Below are 27,251 nucleotides of genomic sequence, written 5' to 3'. Positions count from 1 at the left end.
CTTATGAAAAACTCCTAACTTGTCTTTGTCTCATTTTGCTATGCGCCAGAAGAAACTTACCTTCCAACTGGTGTTGACTACGGCTAGGTACTTGGAAACCACATTTTTAAGTACTAAGGATGTGCAGGGTCAAGAGATCTGCTCCTGCACAAACAGCTGACCTCAGGGTTACAAGAGGTGGGTGGGGAGGGCACCACGTAGGAGTGAAGAATGCTCTTTCTATCCCGTCCCCTTCTCCATAAATGCCACCAGTTCTAGGGAGCCTCCCTGGTCAAAACTTCAATATCTTGTAATAATTTGAAATAAATATATATAATGGAAACATAACCTGAAATGTATGTATATAATGACTTTGCTGTACACCTGAAACTAACACAATACTGTAAACCAACTATGCTTCAATTTTTAGGGCCACTAAATTAAAATACATACTTATGAAAAAAAAAACCAGCCTCAATTTGTCATTTCTCTTTGCTCCCACTGAGCATTGCCTGTAGCAGTTTAATCCTGCTTTACACCATAGTTGGTTTCTTGGCCAGCTCTCCTCCCCAGGTAGGTGACAAGCCCCTTGAAAGCTTGTTTCTTAATCAGCCCTGTGTAGTCCCCCTTTGCCTTGCATAGAAAGTCCTTAGACAGATTCGCTAAATAAAATTGAACCCATCATCTTCCTTTTTCATTTTTTCTTCCATCCTCCCTTTCCTGTCTTCCTCCCTTCTTACTTCCTTCCTCCTTTGCCTTTTTCACTCCTGACTCTCTCCCCCATCTTCTTCCATTAGAATACAGCTCTTCCAGCAGTCAGGGCTCTCTGGAGTCCTGCAGCCTCCTCTCCCTTCTGTCCCCCTCTTCCTGTCTGCAATTTCAGATATTCATAATAAAGATGAATAAACTGTGACATTTGCCTTTTACATCAAGATAGAAGAGAAGAAAACAGAAAGAGAAGCGATGGCAATGCGCTCCCATTCTGACTGGAAGACCATGACTTTCTGCCAAGGGTGACCTTCAGGACCCAGCTAAGCCCTACACACCGTTTTTAAGGTTTAGTACCTCTGTTTTTCTCCTGACACCTATTCCTTCCCTTCCCTATATCCATTTCCTATCTCTCTGTTCTTTCCATTTTGCACTCTCTGTATTGACCGATTACCTCCCAATTCTTCCTACCTCAGAACATCCCACCAGGTACCATCCTCATGTCTTGATCCCCAGACCTTATCTTTTGAGCCTCAAGTCTGACTCTGCAGACTCTCCTCCTGTGCCGGCAGAGCCCCTACTCTGAGAAGTTGTAGTGAAGAGAGAATGGATGCTCTTGTGTAACCTCAGACTTTTTCCATGTATTTCTCTGGGAATGCTGAAGATCTCGGAACTGCTCAGTCTGTAGCTCCGAAATGAGCTCTATTTCTGGGCCTGTCAGATGAAATGCTGTTGCTCCTAGTTATTTTTGGCACGTTGCCCTTCTGAATAGGTGCATATTCTGCTCAGTGCTCCCCATCCCACCCCCCCTAAGCTGGGAAAAAACAGGCAGCTTCCGTTAGCCAACTTCCCTTCCTCCCTCCTGTGTGAGGAACACTTGTCCCCTTAAGCAGCAGCTGTCCTCTCTCTGACTGCACCCAGGATGTCTGTGCAGTGTCCAGGTGGGCAGCAGGGAAATCCACTCTCTGGCCACTGATGAAGAACTTTGTGGGCTGAACATCCCTGAGCAGGTGCAGCCAGGTATCCAGAGCCTCTTCACTCATACGTAGGTCTGCATCCTGCCCTGCTGGGCATAGGTGCTGAACTTCTCCGGCCATCCTTGGGGGAACTTGGGATGGAGAGAGGGCGTTTCAGGCTCAGTGAGAACAGAAATATTTGTACCCGAGGGTCTGAGGAAGGAAGGTGCCCTGGGATGCAGAAGGTCAAGGGCATGTGTCCGTAGGTGGAAGCATGTCCTTGGATAAGCGTGTTGAGAAGAACATGTGTGGAAAGGGAGTGGAGTAGAGAGAAGTTGGGTGTGAACATTTAGATCCACTTGGGACAGAGAGTGAGGAGAGAGCAGCTGGGCACTGAGGGAGAGAATGTTGGTGGAAATAATTGAAGAGGAAGAGGGAGCACTGAGAGCTTGGGGAAAGCAGCTTGTGTTGTCAAGCCCTGACAGTATTTTATAAGTGCATCCTGCAGCTGAAGTCATGACACTGAGGCAGGCATTAACATCGACCTAGGGCTTTTAGTCTGTCCGGTAATACGCAGTATCAAGTCAGTATCAGCTGGGACACTTAGTAAGGTCCGCATAACATCAAGAAAAGCATAAAGAAGGGGAAGCTAGACCAGAGCCCTCTTAATAGCTAGTTATCTCTACAGCTTTTCACGGAGAGTTTTCTTTTTAAAATTCTCACGAGTATAGCTTTGATGCATTAATTCATTTAATCCGTATGACAGCCCTGAGGGAGTAAGCATTATTATCATCAACAACCTCATTTTACAGATGAAGAAACTGAGTCATTTAAAAGATCCCAGGTCCACGGTTGGGAAGCACCAGCTGGGATTCAGTTTTGCTCAAGGACTCACGTTCACACCACTACACGAAACTCCCGCTGGGTGTGGGGTGATGGAGAGGCAGGCAGGTGTTGTGCAGCATATCGGGGAGTCACACCTGGGTTTCAGACTTCGGTTTCTGTTTGGGTTTCACCAAGTGCTTGAGAACATAGGCTGCTGTCTCAGACACCCCTGTCCAGCTGTGCTATCCCACCACTTCCAGCTGTGTGACCTTAGGCAAATCACTAATCCCTTTTGAAACAATCCCCACATCCATAAAAATAAGGATAAAGTCACTGGATCTGACCCCTTACACAATGTTGTGAAAGCCAGGTAAGGTAGCACAGGTGGGCGCATAGTCAATTATCAAACCCTAGACGAGAGAAAAGCATCATTTGTGTATTATTCATTCTTGACTACTTAAAAAAAAAAGGCTCACAAAGATATATCCCTGATAAGACCATGAAAAATAATAAAAGGTTAATAAATAGCTGTGACAGCATGTCTCCAAAGATGACCCCCACCGTGAACATCTCCCGTTACAACCTTGCGGAGAAGGAATAAATTCCCCTAGTATGACCCGTGGGGGAATCCAGCCACCACGCGTGAACTGTGACCACTAGCACGATGTGAGAAAGCCCAAGCTAGCCATCTGGAGGGAGAGAGATAGCCGGCCTCCAGCCACTCCGGCCATCTCAGCCCTGTGACTGAGCAAACCAGCTCTCACGTTTATCCCTGTTGAGCCTTTAGATGACTCCAACCCCAGCCACACTGGGCTGAAACTGCATGAGTGTCCCCAAGCAAGAGCTGCCCAGCTGAGTCCTGTCAACTCACTGAACCATGAAAGATAAAAATAGATTGTAGTTTTGAGCCACCAAGTTTGGGGATTGTTTGTTCACAGCAATAGATAACTGAAACAGTGCCCTAGGCTAATTTTAGTATATTAACTGAGCGGTCTAGTTGACTTTGAGCTTCCTGGCATTCTAAGCAAAAAGAGGAACAGGGCGGATTATGAGCACTTCTTATTGTCTTGAGGTATTATGATTTACCTGAATGGAGAGTTCATCTGACCCATCTGTTTGCAGTCAAATCAGAATGAAAATTAAACTGTCTTCCTTACATGAGATCGTCTCCTCTCTTTACTGAACTTACAGTTGCACAGGTTCTGTAATCTGGCTTGCTGGAGCAAACCAAAGAATTGTAGCTGTCTTTAACAAAAAATGTCCCTTGCATCTGGCCCAAATCTTTCAGAATGGAACTCACTTTCTCGTTTGGTTCTCAGGGCATCTTCTGCCTCCCGCCTCATACCCATCCCAAATTAAGTCACAAATGGGCTCGGTGACTCCAGGGTCCTAAGCAGCCAAAATTATTATTAAAATAGAAATGCTGCAAATAGTTGAAACTGAAGCAGATTGGATGATTTATTCAAACCTTCAGGAAAAATTACTATTCAGCTCAGAATTGAAATTTAGACTTGTGATTCCTAATCAACTAGAATGCAGTGCTTCCCTGATGTTAACCCCCTAAAAAGGAAAAGGGGGAAAAAAACCACATAAAATATATATACGGTTGCGCTTGTGCCTTGGGTCCTTTAGAACCTGTGCTCTGAAAGGTCAGGAACTACATCTATCTTCTGAATAGTGAGATGTTTAACACCTTACTGGCACTTATTAAAGCTTTTCTTCATTAAGTGACCTTCCAAGTCTATGATAATAAAAGAACTAAAATGAGTGTGAATCAGTGGGTTCCATTCTCTCCAGTGTGGCCTTGACAGATGGGACCAGCAGGCAATCAAGGCCTGGGACGTTTGGGGAATTCTGGGTTAGCACACGGGGTGTTTGAGGTGACCTCATCACCTGGGCCCTGAAATGGATCCAGGCAGCCCCGTCAAGGTAGTGAAGCTTGTCTTCTGGGTCCTTGATCTCATTTTCTACACTCTTCACCCTCACTTGTCTTCATACCCGTAGCTTGGACGTCAGAGTCCTTGTGCTGAAACTCTTTGTGGATAGCTTAATGGTTGGGAGAATGTGCTGGACTCAAATCCCAGCTGAGTTCCTTAGCCTATATTTGCATAAACACTTTCCAATCAGCAAGACACTTCATGTACGTGGTCCAGTGCATTGTGACAAAATCCTCTGGAGTAAGTTATGGGTTGAATTGTGTTCTCTGCAAAGATGTGTTGGAGTCCTAACCCCTGGGACCTGCCAATATGACTTTATTTGAAAGTATGGTCTTTGCAGATGTGATCAAAATAAGGTGAGATCATAGGATGGGTTCTATTCCAATATGACTGCTGTCCTTACAAGAAGATGGAAATTTGGACATAGACATGCACAGAAGGATGACAACATAAAAACACAGAGGGAAGATGGTCATGTGAAGATGAAGGCAGAGATTGGAGTTTTGCATCCATGAGCCAAGGAATGCCTGGGCCGACCAGAAACTGGAAGAGGCAAGGAAGGATCCTTGTCTAGAGGTTTCAGAAGGAGCGTGGCTTTGCCAGTGCCCTGATTTTGGACTTCTACCTTCCAGAACAGTAAGACAATACATTACTGTTGTTTCAAGCCACCCAGTTTGGGACACATTGTTCCAGTAGCCCTGGAAAACTAAAATATAGGTGTTATCATTTTTCCTATGCTTTTTAATCCAATGTTCTTGGGTACCTACTGTGTACCAGGCTCTGTGCTGAGCTCTGGAACCCAGACACAAGGCTATAGGTTAATACAAAGCAAATCAGAGGCCCTGAGCTGCCTGGTGAATTTCCATGCTCATTCTGTTGTGTCTCAAGCTCCCCACAGCCACCCACCGCTCATCACCACTGACTGGTGTGTACCTATTCCCACAGCTGTCTCAGAGACAGGCGGTGCTGGCACTGGAAATAACTTGGGTGATCTCCTGATCCGTCTTCCTGGTTTTCCAGATGTGCCAGCTGAGGGTCAGAAGCATCTTGTCACCAGCAGAAACACAGCCTTGGACTCCAAAGCCTCTTCTCACTCCCTGGCTCTGATTAATTCATGTTATGAATAAATTCAACAAACAACAAATGTTTGTCGAATGAACACTAAATTATTAACGACTGGTAAAGAGAATGCATTATAACTCCCTGAGGTATTTGAATGTGGAACAATGCCTTCACCCAGAGAAGGAAATTTCTGAGAGTGGAATGTGGGCCTGGGGGTGGGGAGAGTTGGGGGCAAGGGGAGTCTTGCACTGATCCTTTCTATCCCTAAGGCAACTTTTGTATCTGCTCAAGACAGAGCTGGCTACCTTGGAGGATTCTGGAAGTGGGCCGAGGAAGAGCTTGGTCTCCTCTGTACTTTGAGAGGCCGTGCAGGGCTGTGACCAGTGCCCTCCTGGATGTACAGGAAGCACTGGCCTCATTAAATGCGTGTACCACGACTGCTGTTTTAAACTCCAGCCCTGCTGAACAATTCAGAAATAGATCCATTATAGGTCTGCTTTAGCCCCAGGGCTTTAACACAGGTCACTAGAAAATCCAAGAGTGCACCGTAATTCAAATTCTCAAGAGGGAAAGAAAAGAATTCTCTTTGGCACTTCCCCATCCTCCATCCCTCCCCTCCCCCAGCATAACCAGCCGGCCTCTTCCTTTCTATAGTGCTTTGGAATAAATAGCTCTTACATTGAACTTGAAATCTAAAATTTCCTTCAGCTATTAATTGATAAGAGCAGCTCATTTTACCTCTCTTGCTCTGAAGTAAGATTACAGTGTAAATAAACTGGGTCAGGTTGAGCAGGATGGACGTGAACAGTTCCCTAATTCCCCTTAATCTCTGGTAAAGGAATAACAAGGCTTTGGACCTCAGCATTCAATAAGCAATTATGTCACCCCTTCAGACTCCATCTAAATTAGTCCGCTGTTCCCTCAGAGAGAATCCAAGGAACCGCCAAACCACACTCTTAAATTGCCACCTCTTTGTTTCATTCTAGCCCTTGAGAGGAGTTGAGGTAGTAGGGGGGATGTGATTTGATTGATGTTAATTTTTAGAGTATTAGGGATCTCTTGTTTTACTCGAAACAGATCAGGGTTTTGAAAGGGGTCAGTAAACAAGGTTTTCCCGATTACTGATCAGCACGCCGTGCTCAGCGCCTCATGAGCCTGCTTCTCATTTTCACAGTGCATTAGAATCATTGTCTCATTATTAACCTCACCCTAGAGTTCTAAGGAGCTTATGACGCCCGTTGAAGTTAATGAAGGCTTTTACCTATAGATCTGGCACTAAATCATTGTGATTGACTGAGTGGCCACAACGTGGTGGGCACTGAGAGAACCAACAGAAGGGAAAAAGAATTAAACAGAAGGAAATCAAAAAGAGGGGAGGGTACAGCTCAGTGGTAGAGCACATGCTCAGCATACACAATGTCATGGGTTCAATTCCCAGTACCTCCTCTAAAAAAAATTAATCAGTAAACCTAATTACCCCCTCAAAATTTTTTTAAAAAATTTAAAAAAAAGAAGAGGAAGAAAGAGAAAGTGCCAGAAAGGAAGAGGGTAGAGGAACCAAACTTAGACAGGAACTTCAAAACATCTCATTAGGAAAATGAGGCAGTTAAGGAAGAACTCACCAAGTGATCTGCTTAAACTTTAATTAATTATTCATTTATATATATTTATGTGGCACACTTTCTCTAGGGAACCCAATGTGCTTTGCAAACATATTAAATAATTAACTCTCAAATCTGAGTGAAGTGGAGAGGCAGCCAAATTATGCCATGAAAGGCCGAGGGGGTGGGTGAGTGATGGCCAGATGTCTTGCTTTGAAAAGGCAATCCACGTGGCGCTCACAGAGGCCACATAGCGCAAGACTTCTTTTTGGTCTGATAGTCTGATGGTATGTCCTAGCACCTTCCAGAGTAAGCATTTTTTGTTTATATGGGTAAATGATGCTACAGAACAGACGGACCGGCAGGCAGACACACAAACTGATATGAATTACTATAGGAATCCAGTATATTTTGAGAGAGGGTGTTACTAGAAGAAAGTCGAATGGGGCACATTTGAAAAAAAAAACAAAACACTGCCTTCAAGACGAAAATAAAAGGAAGGATTTCAAATCAAGAACATCGAATATGGCATTAAATGAAATGAAACTGCAAAGGCCAAACGCCAAATGATGAGCCATAACATTTACTAGGTTGTGTTTAAACATATTTTGAGTGCCTAAAACTGTATCCTCGCTGTACTGTTGACAGGACACACATTAAAAAATATACCTTTACCATGAATGGTTTCAACATCTCTCCGGAAAGTAGAAATGTACCCGCCAAATCAGTGGAGGGCAAAAACAAACAAAAAACTTGAGAAATTAAAAAAAAATAAAAACTGAGAAGTGAAAGAGGCAGCTGCTGCGGTGCTATGGGCGTGGCTGCCGTGAGCGAGCAGGCCAGCTGTGCACTCCTCGGAAGAGCCGCACCTCCGTGGGCTAAGATCTCTCAGTCAGTTACAGGAACAGACTTGTGTTCAGTGCATCTTAAAACTGGTACATGGGAATCCACATACAGAGAGAGACAGACAGACACGGTCCTTGGCGAGATCACAGTGATTAAAACCACAACACGCAGTGGTTCATGTACCTATCACTCGGCGACACGGTGGCCGGAAGCTACTTTTGAGATTTGGCCAGCTAGCCTACAGGAAGTTTCAGTGTGGGAAAGAGATGGTGATTAACAAGAAGACAGGTTTTCTTACCTTCTTAAAATGAAAGATGATCTTACCCCAGTACCACTAGCAGGAAATTAAAATTAAAAAGGGAAGGGTGGTAAGTTGGAAGGGAAGAAACTTTTCCAAAAAGCAAACAAAACCATCCTATTGATCCGAAATTCCACCTGGAGCCCTGACTGCTTTCAGGTTTTATTTTATTTTACCCTTTTTTAAAAAGGGGATTTATCTTCTCTCTCTCTCTCTCTTTTTTTTAAGGGAAGCAACTTGGTGTAGGAGCTAAAATTGATTCTCCACCAATTTCCAATCAAAGGCCTTTGAGCAAGTCCTTTAACCCTTCTGAGCAGGCTTTATCCATTGAAAATGATGACAGCCACTCTCAGGATTGTCTTGAGGATTAAACGAAATGGTGGCTGAGAAGTGCTTTGCAAACTGCACAAATGCAGGGTTATTTGTATCCTTTTGGACAGGGATGAAAGTCTTACTGTTCAGGGTGCACACTTCTGAGTGCCAGGACTGCAAAACTCACAGGTCTCTCCCTCCCACCCTCTTCCATGGACTAACATCCCACGCTGCTGCTGCTGGAATGTTCCAAAATCATGCTCCAGTTTCAAAGATGTTGGTCTCATTTTTATAATTTGCTTTCCTTGCTAGACCAACCCCCGTTTATCTGGTTAATTTCAGCATCAGTCAGGGATCCTAGTCTTTGGTCTTAACATAAATGGACCAACATTTTCCTTCCTAATCCTCCTACTGCCAGCAACATAGACCACAAAACAAAACAAAACAATCCCTGTCTCTATATCCTTTCAGGGATAGTAGATAAATTCTCCTTTTCCAAGATAAATACAAGGGCTGCCTGGGGTGACTTCTGTCTAGGGCTTCCTGACATTCAGACCAACTAATTTTTACTAACTCCATTCACATTTTCAATAGATATAGCTTCTAACTCTTAATCTAAAACACCAAAAGCCTTTCAAATCATGTAAGCCATTCAGGTATTATTAAGGTATATTATTAAGGTATTATTAAAATTTTCAGATAGTATTTTATTATTATTTACATTATGAATCTATTCTAGGATATTTGCTATAATATAGTTTGAATCTATTTTATGTATTAACTATACAGGGAAAACAACTATATACATATTACATAGATAGACAAAACTACTATAGACAAGTTTAACCTTATTTTGCATATGTAGGTTTATATAACTTATATATTTTATATATACATGAAATAAGCTTAACTTTGTCTATATCGAATCTCAATTGACCAGATTTAAATTTATGGTGGTTGACAGGTACTTCTGTGACATCTCTAAATCCTGCATCTCCAATTATATTAAAGAAACATCTGCCCACCTAACCAACTTAACAGAACGAAGTAGGCAAAATAACGGGAAAGCCCTGGCAGCGTCAAGGTGAGAAGTAACACTCCTTAAATGATAACACCAGATCCCCCAACTGTGATCTCATTAAACCTCACGACACTCGGATAAGGGATTCAGCTGCTGCTTTTGTTTTTATTCTTAGAGAAAAGGACGGTGGAGGTCCAAGGAGATTTGGCCAGTTTTCAAGGTCACTCACGTACAGCCCAGCAAACAGATGGAAAACAAAAAATCTTCAATCTACACGGTTGCGGTGACCCAAGCCGGATAGTGCAATTGGTCCCAGCAGAGGAGGGGGAGCACCGGACCCCTGTCAGAGCACTTCAGTCTCTTGGGAAATTTCCCAAAGCCTTTCCAGTTCTTCCAGACTATGCGTAAGCATCCTGATGGTTGTATTACAGCTGTTAATAACCTCCCGTCTCCCACCAAACCCGAGATGGGGAGAAATCATATAAACTCTCAAGAGCACAAAAAATGAACACCCCGTTCCTTTTCTGTTCTTCTGCGAAGGAAGACATAGCAAAGGTGTTTTTGCACTTCCAACTTAAAGTGAAACGGTGGACTTGCAGAATCCTAAGCTCACCTGCCCTCAGGGGATAAAAAGGGGCCTGCCCTTAGCTGGGAGTGTCAAGTGCAGTCATCTTCCTACCCATGCTATGTGTCTAAATAGTTTGAGAAGTAAAACTGATTTCAGGCTGCAGAACCTCTGGCCACATTCTGTGGAAAATGTTAAAAAACACTTTTATGTAAAACAATCAACAAATTATTGGCAATGTTTATTTTTATTACACCAAAGCCTCTACACCAAGTGCATTAATTATGGATACTCTAGTTCAGGGCTCAAAAGTGGAAGGTGGACTTCTTCCCCCAGGGGACATTTGGCAATGTCTGAGATGGTTTTGGTTGTCACAAGTGGGAGAGGGAATGTCGTGTTGTGGGTGTCCAGTGGGTAAAGGCCAGGGATGCTGTTAAACATGCTGCTTCGCACAGGATAGCCCCACGACCAGGAATGATCCGGCTCCAGGGTTCAAGGTCACCGAGGTTGAGACACTCTGCTCTAGGACAAATCCATTCAATATTCAGGAAACAGGTGCCCCTCCCCTTCCTTCCCCGCCCAGAATTCTGCCTGAATTCTTATTGTTATTATTGTTGTCTTAACATGCTCTGCATTATAACAGCTTGAATCAAATCTTTTTTCAGATCTTTTACATCTCCAAATGTTCAATACCTGAGTCTGAAAATGCCATTTATGATGTATTTTATGTTTGGTGTTCTAAATGGGGTTAAGTTTATATTTTGAATTTATCTACATTGCATCTCTGTTGTAGATGAAAGCTTCAGTGCGCAAAGGCCACATGCTACCTTTCAGGGGAGAGATTATGTCAGTTGGGTATCTTGTGTACTATTAACATTGAAACCAGTCTTCCCTGTCAGACTGTTACAGCTAAACGCATTTGGATCTTCAAGCAGCAAGCACAGACATCCTGCTCAAATGGTTTCTTGTGCGCAGAGAAGAGAGCAGATCCAGACCACTGGAGCATGGCCCTCTGCCACCCCTGAGCATCCTCCCCATTATCCGCTCAGGCCTGGGAGGCCTGCCTGCCTGACAGCTAACAGCTGTCAGGGGACACCTGTAATTGAGTCAAGTTAAGGACCAGGGACTATGTAAGCAAGAACAAAAAGTTCTAAAACCCTCTTCCTTGAGTGCCTCTGAGTCCCACAACTCACACTGTGAAATTGAGTCTGTTCCTGTCTTCCACCTAGTCTTCCCCGAGTATCAATTTTGCTCTTAAGATAAGGACAAAGATCCTTTAGGGCCCACAAGGTTCTGCCCACACCCTTTGCTGTCTCCATTCCTGCCACACTGACCTTCATTCTAGCCCTCATGTAGGTCACACTGTCCTACCACAGGGCCTTTGCACAAGTTATTCTCATTTCCTCAAGTTCCCCTCCATTCCCCCCACTTTACCAAGTTAATTCACTTGTTCATTTAATAGATATCTGCCCAGTCATCTCTTCCTCAAGAAAACATCCCAGACCTCCCTAAGTCAAATCCCTCTAATGCACATTACCATGGTAGCATGTCCTTCCTTTAATGCACTCACACTTGAGATTTTACGATTATTTGTGTAATTATTCAAATAATGTCTGGCGATGACACATCATTGTTCTCTGAGCACTAAGCAAAACACTTGGCATATCATAGATGCTACATAAGTATTTGTTGCCTGACTATTTAGTTAAACAAGTGGACAAATGAATGAAACAACAAATGAATGAATGAATGAATGAAAGTATGAAGCTGTCTTAAAATCTAAAGTCAGCAGCAAAGCCATAGGTGTGAAGCTGTGTGTGTGTGTGTGCTTAGGTCCAGGTAACTATCTGGACTGTCAGTATTTGATATTTAGATTATAGGAAGGAGCAGAAGAGAAACCTTGCCTATAAAACATGCAACTGAGAAAAAAATTGTATACCTCGCTTAGAGCATCATTAAGTTAGAGAACAACTCCCACACTGTGCTCTCAGATGAAGCCAACATCCAGATTCCCATTGCAGACTTGGCTCTCCTAGAATTCTCCTCTTCTTTCCCCAGATCCTGCTTCTTCTTCAACATAATATATCCACAGCTGCACCATTTCTTTACATTGTTTTTTTCTTTTTGGCGAGGTTAACCTTCCTTCTTCAGTTGTATATTGTGCAATACCCAAGAGGCCAAGACTACTATTTGAGATATTTAAATATGACTTTGAGAAATGAGTCTGTCTGAGATATAAAAGCCTACAGTCACCATGATGAACATGACTACAATGTTTAAAATCCCTAAATAAAGAGATGCAGCACTTTCTGCATATTCATGCTGAGATGAATATTATATATGATTCCTGATTTTATAGGCATTCAAATAAGGCAGGAGAAGAGAATATGTATTTACTTATTTTTATCAATGAAAACAAACTGCACTTGACTGAAGAAAGAATTGTTTCCTCTAGGATAAAGAGTAATGTGTACATGGAAGGCAGTTCTGTGTATTAGTCTCTGAGCAAAGCTTTATTTCTATATTATTAGTCATTTTATGCACAGTGCTCAAGTGCCTTGTCAGTGACAGCCACTCATTAAATCACTTAAACTATCATATAAAAATAAAGATGGAATTTAAGCTACATTGAGCCAGGCAGTCCGTTAGCAAATACTGATTACTCCCCATGGGGTCCCAAGAATTCTTGCAGGTGATAGAGGTATATATTAAAGAAGTATATGGTCCATTTCCTTGAAAGGACTTGGAGGCAAATCTAAGTGACAAATAGATGAACATGTAATCAAAATAAGAGCATTCAGATAAGTGCTGTCTTAGAAAAATGAATTGAAGTTCAGCAGTGGATCCTTTTCACAGACAGAGGAGGGAAGCTGGCCCCTGAATACGAAATAGTTTGGTGAAAGGCTAGACTCTGAGTCAAGAACCTCCAAGAGGTCAGCTTGGTTGAGCTCCTCCACTTTGGGACACGTAAAGCCACAGGATAAACTTGGTACATATTCCAGAAGGGTCATCTTCCTGTTTCAGAAAATATATATATATATATATACGTATATAACATTTTCCAACATAGAAACAAACATGGCTATCTCATGGAGAATAAATTCTTTAAAAAAAAAAAAACCTATGGAAATGTGGAGCTCCCAGAACTTTCACAGACTCAAGGTGGGAGTACAGATTGGTTCAATCACTCTGGAAAACTGTTGGGGAGTATCAACTAAGTTGAGAAATGCAAAACCCACGATGCAGAAGTCCACTTCCAGATGTACAAGCCCAAATCTGTGCTCAGGTGCGCTAACAGGTGTTTACAAGAATGTTCGTGGACGTATTAGTCATAAAGACCAACTGGATCCAGCCTAAATGCCCCTCGACGATGAGATGTGTAAATAGACCATGTCATAATGGACACATGGCAATGAAAGTGAGTGAACTTGAACTACACCGGGCACAGTGATGAACCTCACACACATGCTGTGTGAAAGAAGCCACACACAAAGGAATAAATAGTGTTTGATTCCATTTACATAAAATCCCCAAGTAGGCAAAACCAACAATAGTAGTCGGTTTCCTATGGGGAGAAGATAGGGAGGCACAAAGGGGCAGGGGGTTTCTGGGGCATTTGTTTACATGATGGGCACATGTCTTGTGATGATTCATTAAACTGTCTATATTTTGTGTACTTTTTAGAGTGTATGTTATACATAAATCATATTCCAATGGTTAAAACATTTTTCTTAAAATGTGTGACACTTTGAAAATAAAAGCACTAGCATTCAAAGAAATATACTGCTGGCAGGTGGGACTACCTCCCACTCCTGCTGCCCCAAATTTGCTGAAGTATGTGTTCATCCTTTGTGATTAAATTCAAAAGATATTGACAAGGGAGAGGAGTTATCATACAAGACCTGGGAGCTGGAAGGTAGATGGGAGTTGACCAGATTCTGTTTCCCTCCCCTAGGGGGAATCCATCCGGGACACTATTGCCTGGGGACTGCCAAATGCAGGCACTGGACCAGAGTTACCTGAAGAGACTGGAAACAGATGAATCAACAATGGAAGAATTGGGTTGATGTATAGAAGCCAGAGGGTGGAGCCAGATAAATGACATCAAACGACAAATGTAACTGATCAGGCAGTAAAGAGGAAGCAACTGGACAGAAGTTGCTGAGGAGTTCAAGTGCAGGTCAGAAAATAGAAAGATGGGTCAAGGGCTGGGACCTGGGGGACTAGGACTGGCTGTCCCATGCTGCCATGTTCCAGCATTAACCCAGAGAATTCTGAATTTGAATCTAGGCTTCTAGGTGGTGTCAAGGTAGGAAGATAGAACACAAGTCTGTTAGATTAATTTATAGCTTCTAAATATTTGGATATATGGAATGCTGGTCTTCATTTGTACTCTTTCCTCAGGGCCCAGGAATGTTAGGGTGTGGACCTGCAGGAGCCTCATATTTCTCACTTAGGAGAGCACATTTTGGTTACTGCTCTAGCTTACAGAGAAGTTTTTTGGAACAATGATGCTGACATATCAATGCCAGTTATTACTGTCCCCCTCACCCCTCAGTTATGGGAAAACTTCAGCTTGGTAACATGGCTTCTGATTTATCTGTGCCAATAAAAATGCTGAGCAGGACAGGACTAAGTCCAGAGTCTGCTGAAAACTTTTTAGAGATCTTCGAGATTGATGTCAGCCCATTCACCCGTATATTTTGGGGACCATTGTTTGACCATCAACACAACCACCTAATCAGTTCTGTCCTTCCTATAAGGTTTGTGAACTCTGATGCAATCAATGTACTTGGCAGGCTGCTGATCTCATTCTCAGGGACTCTTGCTGAAAAGAACTGGAGTGGTTTGACCAGACATGCCCAGTTCCTGTGCTCAGTGTCTTGCTGCCTCTTTTGCACGTGATTCTCTGCTCTGTTTCCCACTCCTGGCTTGAAGAACACAATCAAATCTGGCCACTTGATAAAGGCCAAGGTGATCAGTACAAAAGGTAATGAGGTAAACCTTCAAGGCAATCTCTTAAGTTTCTGATCTGATGGGAAAGATGGTAAAGACTTTGGAGAACCAAAGGGCGAAGGTCAGAAAACTTTTTCTGTGAAACACGAACTCATAAATACTTCAGACCTTGCAAGTCATATGGCCTCCATTTCAACTCTTCAACTCTGCTTTGAAGTCAGCCATAGTATGAAAGCATCCATCAACGGTACTCAGCAGAATGATGAGATTGTGTTCTAATAAAACTTTATTTATAAAAATGGGTGGCGGACCAGATATGGCCAGTGAGCCATAGTTTGCAGACCCCTGTTCTAGGGGATAAACACTCTCTGAGAATAAGCAAAGAACTTTAGGAAATGGATTAATGTTCGGAATCAGTGAGAACAATACTACTATGTATCACCCTTAAGGTGGATCTCGTTGCGAGGCTGAGCTCTGCAGATCAGACCATCAGAAACTTCCATCCAAAACACAAATCTGCTTGAGCCCTTCTCAGCCTGAAAACTTTCAGGGCTCACATTCACACTGAGCCTGGCCCAGTCACCCCGCCTTCTTTCCCAAATTCATCCTTCATCAATTTCACATACTCAGTGCAGTCCAACCATGCCGACATCTTCCCTGTTCGCTCATTACCTGTGCAGTCATGACTCCAAATTTTTGCCCATCCTGTTTCTCTGCGGAGAAGACTCCCCATGCCATCTTCAAACTCTTATTCATCCCTCAAGACACAGTTCAAATATCTGTCTTGATGTTTCTCCAGCATCCCTAGGCTGGGTGAATTGCCTCCTCTTCTGTGTTCCCAGCACACTCTACATATAATCTATACTCCATCAGTGCTACTTCAGAGTGATCCCTTTAATTGATCTCTAATGATTTACCTTATCTTGCAATGTATTTTTAAAATTTCTTTGCTCCTTCCCCACTGGGTTGTGGACACTTACAGACACAGCGATGCCTAGTGAATCTTCCTTCCCCGGGAGTTAGCACCGGATCTGCCATGAAAAGGAAGCTGAACTCATGTATGCACAACTGTTTAACTCAGGGCGGAATCCAGTTGTGTCAGGGCCACTGGAGTTTCGTGGAATGATTCACAGTTTAGATTGTCTGCTATTTTTATAATATACTTGCAGTGGCTTAATAAGCAACTCTCTGACAAGGTACTTGGGAGCTGTTCACAAATGACAGAGTGATATTAAAATCAAGTCAGGTTCAGAAGTAAATATAACAAATCTCTCCTCCACCTAAATTATATGCTCCCTTCAAATCAGGAAAGATAATTGTTTGAGTTTCTACAGCTGCTGTGTATTTGCGCATATGTAGCTTTCTCTTTGGCAGATGTCTCACGAAAATCTCGTTCTCGTATTAGATATGGGACCATGTTGTATTTTTCCTTCTTTTAATGGATTTCCTAGATCTTGTTGATTTGCTCTTCAGTTTCACTTAGGACACCAAAATGGTCATTTCTTCAGTGGAATCCTGGCAGCTCAAAGGGTGGCTGCAATTTTTCAAAGTGCCTCCTGGATGACCCCTCATAGGGTTAAACCCAGGGGAGAACAGAGCTCAAAAAATGACAGGTGTCCCCGGGCCTACTGTTACATTGTTTGTCCAAGGAAAAGACAAACCGATGTTCGAGACGGACACGCATTAAGTACTGAGTTGCACGCTGCCACATCATCAGGTTTTCTGCAGCACCCACTTTTCAGATGCTGCTTTTTCTGCAAATTAAGGGATAGGGCACACAGGACAGGGGAGGGGGCAGATGTGCAGTTGTGCTCTGCCCTCAGGCCCAGCCAAGAGGGCAAGTAGGGGCCTCCTCACCCTTGTCCTGCCATTAGTCCTAGCCTCAGGCTGCCCCGGGTAGGGGTCAGGGGCAGCAGGTCGTCTTTTTATAACTTACATACAGGCATCTTATAGACCAGGACTGGCCCCCCCAAGGAAAACCAAGGCAAAAATTCCAAAGACGGGCACACCCCAATTCTCAATAAACCCTTACTTCCTCTAAAAGCTCAGACAGCCTCATGTTTTTCTCTTTACTTGCCCCAAGAATTCTTGGGAAAACAGAAGTTCCATGAGAATCCCCGTAGTGGGCAAAGGTGACTCGGTCCTGCCCCCGGTTAGGAGGTGGCCTCATCCCTTCTCTGCCTTTATCCTGTTCTCCCACACCAGCAGCTCCTGCTCCAGCGAGGAATCCGCCCTGCCTATATCTCCACGCCAGCCTGAAGCCCACATAGGCCTGCTCTTCAAGGTTACAGAGGCCACAAAACAAGAGCGGGGAGAAGGGAGAAGTGGTGGAAATCAGTTTCTTTTCGGCTTGTCTGATTTCCTCTGGGCTCCGAGTTTGGCAGGGCATAAACAGATAACCAAAAATTTTTACTTTCCCAGGTAGGAATTATGTAATCAGAGGCTGCTTCTTCCTTTGGTTTTTTCTTTTTTCTTTCTTTCTTTCTTTTTTTTTTGTTTTTGGGGGGGTTTTTTTTGTTTGTTTTTTTGGAAATTTCACTGGAAAGAAATTCCCCTTTCGTTCCCAATCACACAGAGTATTTCCCCTCTGCCTTTCCTTGGAAGTCTTCTGAAGCTCTCTGAAGCTAGTCAGATAATTCTGTGTAAATTATGCACACAGGGGAGTTTTAAAAATACATCCTTTATGATCCCTTGGAGTGTGTGTGTGCAAAGTTATATCATATACTGACATAGATAACCCATTTCAAAAATAGCTTTGGTTCCTTCGCCTGGATCCACTCAATCCAGGGACATGGCTCCATTCCCCTCCACCTCAGAGGTTCAAAGATGAATAAGTGCCCTGTCCCCGCTCCCATTTGGAAAAGGTGAACTTTTTAACATTCTGTAAACAGAGGGAAGAATTTCTTCCATTAGTGCATGAAATCTGATTCTCCAAAGTTTCAGCTCCTATTGCTAATGACTCCTAACTCTACCCTGGGCTCACAAGACCCATCCTCTGCCTGAACATCTCCACATATTTATCCCCCAGCCATCGCCAGCTCCATTCATCTGTCCCACCTTCAGCCCACCAGACTTGCTCATTCTCCAGCATTTCCTGCAGCGCTGGGAATATGCCCAGTCATCTAAGCAAGAAATGCTATGTTCCTGGCCAGGAATTCTTTTCTGGGAAACAAGGCATTGTGTTCCAGCCCTAAGCCCAAGTCCACACACATCAGGTCGGCCAGAGGAGCTGCCCGTTCCTGCTTGTTCTCACACCGGGACTGTTTTATCCCCTCCATTCCTCTCCCCTTGCTCCAGTTCCGGCCCTTAGTTAATTCCCTGGACTTCAGCAAACGCTGGGCGGAAGTGCCATTCAGAGCGTGGGCCCAGGACAAGACTACCTGGGTTCAAATCCTATCTCTACCCCGCCTTAGCTCTGCAGCCTGAGCCATGTCAGCCAATTCTTCTGTGCCTCGGTCCCCTTATCCTTAAATCGATTAAAAAATTTTTTTAATTGAAGTAGAGTCAGTTACAATGTGTCAATTTCTGGTATACAGCACAATGTCCCAGTCATGCATAAACATACACATATCCTTGAATCAGAATGATGCTTCTTGGGCATTTGGAAAGAACAGGGGTTGACAGGCTTTCCCCATAAAGGGCCAGGTAGTATTTCTGGTGTTGTAGGGCAAGATGCAAAATTAAGGCTATTACATAGGTATTTTGGGGGGGGGTGGGGGAGGGAGGTAATTAGGTGTACTTATTTATTTATTTTTAGAGGAGGTACTGGGGATTGAACCCAGGACCTCGTGCGTGATAGGCATGCACTCTACCACTGAGCTATACCCTCCCCCCTACATAGGTATTTAAAATATAACTAGAGAAAGAATAAATTTCCACAACATTTTATTGACAAAGCTCAAAATGTAGTAATAATTGAGGACTTTTTTTTTTAATAATACAGACCCATTAATGAGAACAATGGAATTCTATTTTGAGGAAGACAGCATTTTGCTTAATTAGGTTCAAAGTTAGTGTTTCCGATCATCAGAATCTTTCACAAATGTTCATCTGTAAAATTCATTCTTCTCTTGTGGGCTTAAAAACAAGAACAGGTGGCGGATGGGATTTGGCCCACGGTTTGCCTACTTCACGGAAAGAATAAGAGATAGTGCAGAGTACTTGGCACACCATGAGTATTCAGAGGATGCTGGTTATTGTAATTATTTCTCATCATCCTATCCACGTTCACCCTTGGCTTCAGCCATGTAAATACTTGGGGTTTCCTCGAGCTGTTTGAGTCTGCTCATGCTGTGCCATAAGCCTTCACCTCCTCAGGAATCCTTTCCTCCTGGGATTTCAAAATTGTAGAATAGATAAACAAGATTACACTGTATAGCACAGGGAAATATACACAAAATGTTATGATAAATCACAGAGAAAAAAATGTGACAATGAGTGTGTATATGTCCATGAATGACTCAAGAATTGTGCTGAACACTGGAATTTGACACAACACTGTAAAATGATTATGAATCAATAAAAAATGTAAAAAAAAACTAAAATAAAAATAAAATAGAACAAAAAAAAAAAGGAATCCTTTCCTGTTTCTCTCCCTTCTTCCATATCTCCCCATCCCTGAAGGATCTGTCCACTCCCCACTCAAGGTCCTGCTCAGAGTGACCCCTTGCAGAGCTGCCTCCCTGCCACTGTGGCATTTGATGGCTTACTTCCTCCTCTTTAAACTGTGAATAGAAACCGTGCATTACTCACGAGGTCCCCAATCACATTGTGTGTTCGACAAATATTGGCTGAATAAACAAATGAACCGCCTCCTTGCAAATGGGAGACGCAGCAGAAACCTTCCTTGACTGCCCCAGTTCTCAGGGAGCTCTTTGTTCCCTACACACCTAGAGCATTTTGGGCCCCATGGATTTTCTTAAAGGGACCCTTGGCTCTGGGTACAAATCTCAGCTGCGTCACTTCCTAGCTTTGTGGCTTTGTACAAGTTACTTAACTTCTCTGAGCCTCCACTTCCGTGTGGGTGAAATGGGGATACTGATGGTACTCACCTCACATGTTTGTAGACTGGGTGAGACAGAGCATATGAAGCACTTGGCACAGTGACTACTCCACAAATGCTTGTTGCTTTGCTCACATTTATTGACTAATGACCATAATATAAGCCCTTTTGTTAATATGTTTATTAGTCACTAGGACCCTACGAGGTAGGTACTCTCATTATCCCCATTTTACAGATGAGAAAACATAGGCTTTCAAGGTTGTATAACTTGCCCAACGCCATACAGCCAGTGTGGCAGAGCCAGGATTAAAACCCGGGCTGTCTGCCTCTAAAGCTGTGCTGGGTGGTAGAGATGAACTTGTTCTGCAATATCCCAGGCTCTTCGAGAGTCAGGAATGCATTGTGGAATTCTCTGTATCCTTCCTAGCTGCCAGCACAGAACCTTGCACGTGATGGAGATCCAGAGACACCTGCTCATTTAGTTATCCGTCCCTCCTCCACCCTGATCCAGAGGAGGGATCCAAAGTGTTCTGGGGACATTTCCTCCTGTCCAGGCTTGACCACCAATGAGCACATTTGTGTCTCAGACAAGGAGATAGGAAGGGAAGTAAAAAGGGACAGTGATTAAGGAAGGAGTGCAGGTGGGGTCTGGGAAGAATTTAGCCTATTCCGAAGGTGACAGTGGACTTCAGTCTCTCTCTCGGCAAACCCCTAATCCCTGGGGGAGCAGCAGCCCCAGTGTCAGTAAGCAGCTCTAAGGACACTGACCGGAGCAGGCTGACTCCACTGATTGTCTGTAACGTGACTGTTCCTCTTAATCAAAATGATGTCATCCTTTGATATCAGAAAGCGAAGGATAGCAAAATTAATGATGGCTCCAGTGGGCTTCAGATGGCCACCAGCCGCCGAGGGGCCATAGGGCTGCGGAGTCCGCTGCATGTCAATGATGTGCGCAGGGATTTCTTCACTAACAAGGGTGCTGTTAAGTCTTAATTACCCAGAACCGAGGCCTCACCTTGCTGCCTGTCCCTCGGGAGCTCCCTGTGAAGTCAGTAGGAGCTTTGTCTGCATTTCAGCCTGGTGAATGCTTGCCTGCAAATGTTTGCAAATTATCTTGTGTGCCTAGGATAGAAACAGGAGAGAATTATTTAGTTTTGGAATGTTGGCATAGCCCCATCCCTGCCTTGCCTGACACATACCGCAGTGCTGCTCACATCCCACCCTCTTTATCTCTGATTAATTCTGAATCGTGGGCCTCTTTGTTTCCTGGCTGATGAATGCACCTCTTTGGTTTTGCCCTCAGACACATGGTCGGTAATGTCCCATGGTTCTCAACCCTTGCTTAGCAGCCCTCTCTAGAAAGTCTAATGCATTTTCCATTAGAAGAGTCGATCTGTCCCTGCCCTTCCAGCAACCACAAGCCTCAGTCTGGCCCCATGGGAGGGGTCAAAACCCCCTCCATGGCTCCTCCTTCCCTCTGGAAGGAGATGCTCTCGGTACCCAACCCACGTTCCCCTGACTGGGGGCTGCGGATAGCTCACAGCTGCTGGCTTCTCCTGAGACTTGCCCTGGGAGAAAAGCACGGGCATTTCCATCTGGAAATGTTTGGGAGGTTTCGCTTCCCTTCTGGGGACAGCTCACAACCAGGATGGCCTGAAAACTAGGCGCAAGAGCTCCCTGTGGGGGTCAGGCTGAGGCTAGAGCACACCTCCGCCGGCCCTTCTGTGCTTCCCTCACGCCTTTCCAGGTTTCACCAAGGAGAGCACCCTCAAGGAACTGCTTGCCCGAAAAGCCAGTCTCAGGCTCAGTGTCTTGGCAACCCAACCCAGGACGCCTCTCTACACCACCCTCCCCCCTGCAAGCAGAATCATCTTTAGAACCTCAGCCTGATCATGCCACTTCCTTTCTTAAAAACTTCCATGCCTCCCATGGGCCAAACTCCATCACATGGGCCTAAATCCCACAGACCTGGGCTGTTTACCCCTCCTGCCTCACCTCTCATCACACCTTCCGCCTCACCTGAGAGGCCACTTCCCCCAGAGGGGCTGCCCCAGACCACCCCGCCACCAACTCCACTGGGCCTGAGACATCTGTGTGCGTGCGCACAGCCCGCTGCGCTGACACCTACTGTAAATCCCGGCATATTGTAACCGCTGGCTTATCTTTCTCGCCGTCTAGGCTGCAAACCCCTCTGGTATTTCCAAAGCCCACCACCACGCATCTGGCCCACATGAGACTTTCAATGATTAGTTGTTGATTGATGAAATGGATGATTGAACTAGGTATTTCATAAAGGTTTAAGGATGACAGCCAAATTCCAACTTCAAGGTTATATGTCATCATTTACCTATTTGTGATTTAACTGAAGTTTCCCTAAATAGACGAATATACTGGAAACATTGAAATAATTAAATGCCTTCAATATAAACACATATAAGCAGTCTGGTTAGTGTGTCTAGGATAATCAAGGTGTGAATAGTCCCAGATATTTCAGAAGGTTTCCATTTCTTTTGGACCATCAGCTTGGCAATCAAAGATATCCCAGCCCCACCAACTTCTGACTCTCGGGGATCCTCTGCTGAATTTTAAATCCCTTTGCCTTCCCTCTGTCTGCTCCCCACAACAACAAAAACAAACAAATAAGCAAAAAAAAAATTGTGCAATTCTGAGTGCCAGAATAGCTCTGTTCATCTGAGGAAGAAACCCTTGAACATCAATGAACCGTGATTTTAAACTGCCATTTCACTGCTGACTTTTCAGAAAAGTATCACCCTGCGAAGAAGTTAGTCTTGAATGCAAACCTTGTGATTACCAGAATCGTCCAAGGTTCTGACTTGCCTCATCCTCTTTGGAATTGGGTGTATTAGTCAGTAGAATTGCATTAATTCTCGACGTGACCTCAGACAAAACACAAGCAGCGTTAACAAATTACCAGTGATGGAGATGCAAATGGACCAAGGACAAACATTAAAAACAGCCCTATCTCTCTGTGCTGCTACCTCGTCTTGTCCAAAATTCACAGAAATATTAATCCTCCTGGAATGCTTAGTGATGCATATACAGTAACATTCCCATGGAAGCTAGTAATTATCTCTTGTTAGCAAGATCAACTTACTACAGTCTGTCACTGCAGGGACAGACAATATTGTGACTTGCTATGCTAAGTGAAACACGGTGACAGGATAAATTAGGACATTTAAACTAACAGTAATAATGACACACGGCTCTGGTTCCCCTCCACGTATAACTGATAAAATTAACAGAAAAGAGACACCATGGTAATAGAAGAATGCATTAGGAATGGTTGGTTGGGTTACAAAGGGACAAACTTTCTTCCATTGCTTATGTTGTTATAGCTAATATTTATTATGCACCTGCTGTGCATGGCACGACTCTTATCAGGGGCAAGGATAATAATAAATTACTACCTGTCAGCCACGTGCACAGTAACTTCATTATGTGACTAGGCGGCACTCTTATTAAGTCTTTGGAATCTATTAAAAGTCTCATTTTGAAACAATGAACCACAAGGAACAAATTTATGAATTGTGGATCCCTGATATTAACCCAAAGAGTTAGCCTTGGAAAAGAAAAATAATTCTTAAGAAAAAAATTAATTTCTGCCAAGGAAAATCTAAGAATATATACGTTAGCTGGTCCAGCAAGATGCCTCTGGCTGTGCTGTAACAGAGATGAAGCAAATATCTAATTTCACAAGAAAAATTTATAGACTAGACTTTGAATCAGACAAAGTCCAAAAACCTTCCCCGCCAGGTTCTCAATCAAATGGCGTAATAGACAGCAATGCCCTCCCACGTCCGAGATGCCCCTCTGATCTCTGGCTCTGATCGGTATCAAGCTGTCACCTCCACTGATGTATCCAGACAGAACTTGCCCTTTATATTCACTAGTTTAATTTGCTTAGTGAACATGGTAGATTGTTTGCAAAGTTGGCTGCAATAAATCCTCATATCAGTGCATGCACATCCCTTTGCAATGTCACTTTGAACCACCTGCTGTCGAGTGGTGGGGTCTATTCCTCCTTGCCTTGAACATAGGAAGGCTTTGTAACTTGCTTTGACCAAAGGAATACAATAGAAGTGATATTTTGGTGAATTCTGAGCTTATGCCTTAAACAGCCTTGCAGCTTCTGCTCTTACCTTCTTAGAACACATGGCCACCAGGTAAAGGAAGCCCCAGCTAGCCATCTTGAAGATGAGAACTCCAATGGTACAGCCACAGCTAGTATCAACTGCCAGATGTGTAATGAGGCCATCTTGAACCATCTAGTCACGGTGCTGCAGAGTGAATGTTTGTGTCCTCCCAAATTCACATGTTGAAGGCTTCATCCCCAATGTGATAGCATTTGGAGGGGGAAACTTTGGAAGGCAATGAGGTCATGAAGGTGGAGCCCTCATAAATGAAATTAGTGTCCCTGTAAGAAAAGACACGAGAGAGATGGTCTCTGTCTGTCATGAGAGGACACAGGGAGGTGACATCCCCTGCAAACCAGGAAGAGAGTCCACACCAGGAACTGAATTGGCTGGCACTTTAATCTTGGACTTCCCATGCTTCAGAACAGTAAGGAATACATTTCTGATGTTTAAGCCACAAAGCTTATGATATTTTTGTAATAGCAGCCTGAACCCGGTTATGCTGCCAGATGACCGAGGCTGCCTCAGTGACTCCACAAGAGATCAGGCAGAAGAACCACCCCATCGAGCCCAGCACCAACTGCTGACTCTCTGAGTCATGAACAAATGGAACAGTCACAATGTTAAGCCACTCCATTGTGAAGCAGTTCGTTACACCACACTGGGTCACCAGACCACGAACTCTGGGATAAAATTTAAAATTTTCTGCCTTGTTTTAAAAGAATGCTTCTGCTCTAACTCCTTGTGCAGAACAGCAGCTTCCAGAACTGTATTTACTTGGGAAGTGAAGGAATTTCTCCTCATTTCTTCCCCATCATCTCTTATAGCAATTCACCCCAAGACTGGACTGTGGAACCTTCCTTTGTCAAGGGGATAATAAAAATGGAAGGCTCAGAAATGCTTGTTCAGTGGTTGACTAATAGTTTGTTTATGAAGCAAAGTGGGCTGGAAGGTAGCCTCAGGCATTCAGCTCTGCGCAGGTGAGGCACTGCCCGCCCTGCCACGTCTGCAGCAACAAGAGCCTGAGGTCTAAGGAGAAGGGCTTCTGGGGACAGGGACCCTCAGGTGGTGGATTAGTCAGGGCTCTTCAGAGAAACAGACCATGTGTATCACCATGTGAATCTATAACTATGTCTATATGAGGGGTGGCAAGGGACAGAGAGAGAATTTCTTTTAAGGAATTGGCTCACATAATTGTGGAGTCTTGGCCAGTCCAAAATCGGCAGGGTCAGCTGGAAGCCTGGAGATCGGGGAAGGATTTCTGTCGGAGTCCAAAGGTGGTCTACTGGCAGAATATCCTCTTCCAGGGAGATCAGTCTTTTTCTATTAAGCCTTCAGCTGATCAGATGGGGGCTAATCTGCTTTACTCAAAGTCGCTGACTTAAGTGTTAATCTCATCTGGAAAAAGAACTTCACAGAAACATCTAGCATGGTGTTTGATCAAATCTCTGGGTACCGTGGCCTAACCCAGTTGACACATTAAATTAACCATCACAGGTGGTGGTGTGAGCTGAATTGTGTCTCCTAGAAAAAGATATGCTGCAGTCCTAGCATGCAGCCTTATTTGGAGAGGTGCTTTGCAGAGGTGATCCGGTTATAATGGGTCTTTGGGGGTGGGCCCTGACCCAGCATAAGTGCTGTCCTTGTAGAAGGGGGAAATTTGGACACCTGGACAGATAGGCACAGAGGAAAGACTGAGTGAGGACACCCAGGGAGAAGACGTCATGGGACTGAAGTGATGCATCTACGAGTCAGGGGGTCAGGGAGTGCTGGCAAGCACCAGGCAAGGAAGAATCCTCCCCTAGCTCTGGGCACAGAGAACAGGGCTCTGCCGACACCTCGGTTATGGACTCCAGCCTCCAGAACTGTGAGACAACACATTTCCATCTAGCTTTGGGTACTTTGTTATGGCAGTCCTAGGAGATTGATATTGATGGATAGCTGGGAACCTTGCTTCCAGATCTGAGAGACCTTGGGCACTGGTACCCCTGAGGCAGGGGGGTCATGCAGTGCTGAGTGGAACCTTTAAGCGAGTCTTCCCTCCTTGAGCTCCTGTCCTTACAACATGAGACCTCGACAAGCCCTGGGGGAGAGAGAGGCCTAAAAGGAGCCTGGAAAGCTTCTATTTCCCTCCAAAGAGGCAAAGATGTTTCCTAGATTTCTTGATTGTCAACTAGGGTGGGAGTATGGGGGCTCTTGGCAGTGAGTTTGGGAGCATAGGTGCCCAACCATCTGTGGAAGGGAGTCAGCAACCTCCTGCGTGGCTCTTCCAGCAAGAGACTGCTGGTCCTGTGTTGCTTATGAGAGCTCACCTATGCTGCGGGAGAGCCATCCAGTGGAAGGCACGCTGAGTTTCTGAAATGGGCAATGGCGGGAACTCTGGAGTCAGATAAGACTGAGTAAGTCCCAGCTCAGCCAGTCGCCTGTTAATAATGGGAATAATGGCTGTCGTTTTATTGAATGCTAAGCACTTCAGGTACATATCTCATGGACTCATTCTAACATCTCTTTTATAGATGCGAGGCTGGAGCTCAGAGAGGTTAACAAACATTCCCAAAGTCACACAGCAAGCTAGCGTTATAATCCAGGCAGCCTGACTCCCAAGCCCCAAAGCCCAAATTCTTAGCCACCATACCCAGTGAAAACATATCGGGGAACAGCATGGCCCAAATGATATCTCTGTACTTAACCAGGCCAACCAGCAGGCCAGAAGCACCCATTCTGATAGATATTTTTAAAGGCACAAAGAAAAAGTAAGATTGGGGCACTGGCCTTGAGATGTTGATGGTCTAGTTGATAGGAAGGCACTCACTTGGGAGAAACTATGATTGCCATCCCCTCCTCTTGGGGAGTATGGAAAGTTTAAGTTCACCCACAGGGAAAGCTTTAGCTACCAGGAGCATCACCATTTGTAATGAGTTGGCATTTCGCCCTCCAAACATATCAGCAGGTGAATGCGTGTTATTAGAAGAGTCCGGTCGGCACCGTGAGAGAGTTGGTAACTCAAGGAAGTTGGGCCATTGCTTAAA

At 44.2% G+C, this 27,251-nt stretch overlaps 1 long non-coding RNA gene and 1 other non-coding gene across 2 annotated transcripts; both read right to left on the bottom strand.

Annotated features, from left to right (window-relative positions):
* Positions 1-18,823: 18,823 nt before the first annotated feature.
* On the bottom strand, positions 18,824-18,896 carry TRNAD-AUC (transfer RNA aspartic acid (anticodon AUC)). Its single transcript has one exon. It is a non-coding gene; the product is annotated as a tRNA-Asp (tRNA).
* Positions 18,897-19,132: 236 nt separating this feature from the next.
* LOC140700537 (uncharacterized) lies at positions 19,133-24,387 on the bottom strand. Its single transcript, XR_012078952.1, has 3 exons — positions 24,229-24,387; positions 21,084-21,190; positions 19,133-19,396 (listed from the first exon to the last, which is right to left on the bottom strand). It is a non-coding gene; the product is annotated as an uncharacterized lncRNA (long non-coding RNA).
* Between the last annotated feature and the right edge of the window lie 2,864 nt (positions 24,388-27,251).

The sequence above is a fragment of the Vicugna pacos genome, chromosome 2 (assembly GCF_048564905.1).
Source record: "Vicugna pacos chromosome 2, VicPac4, whole genome shotgun sequence".
Lineage (NCBI taxonomy): Eukaryota > Metazoa > Chordata > Mammalia > Artiodactyla > Camelidae > Vicugna > Vicugna pacos.
The sequence above is the reverse complement of the archived record's forward strand: the minus strand, read 5'-3'. Positions and strand labels throughout refer to the sequence as shown.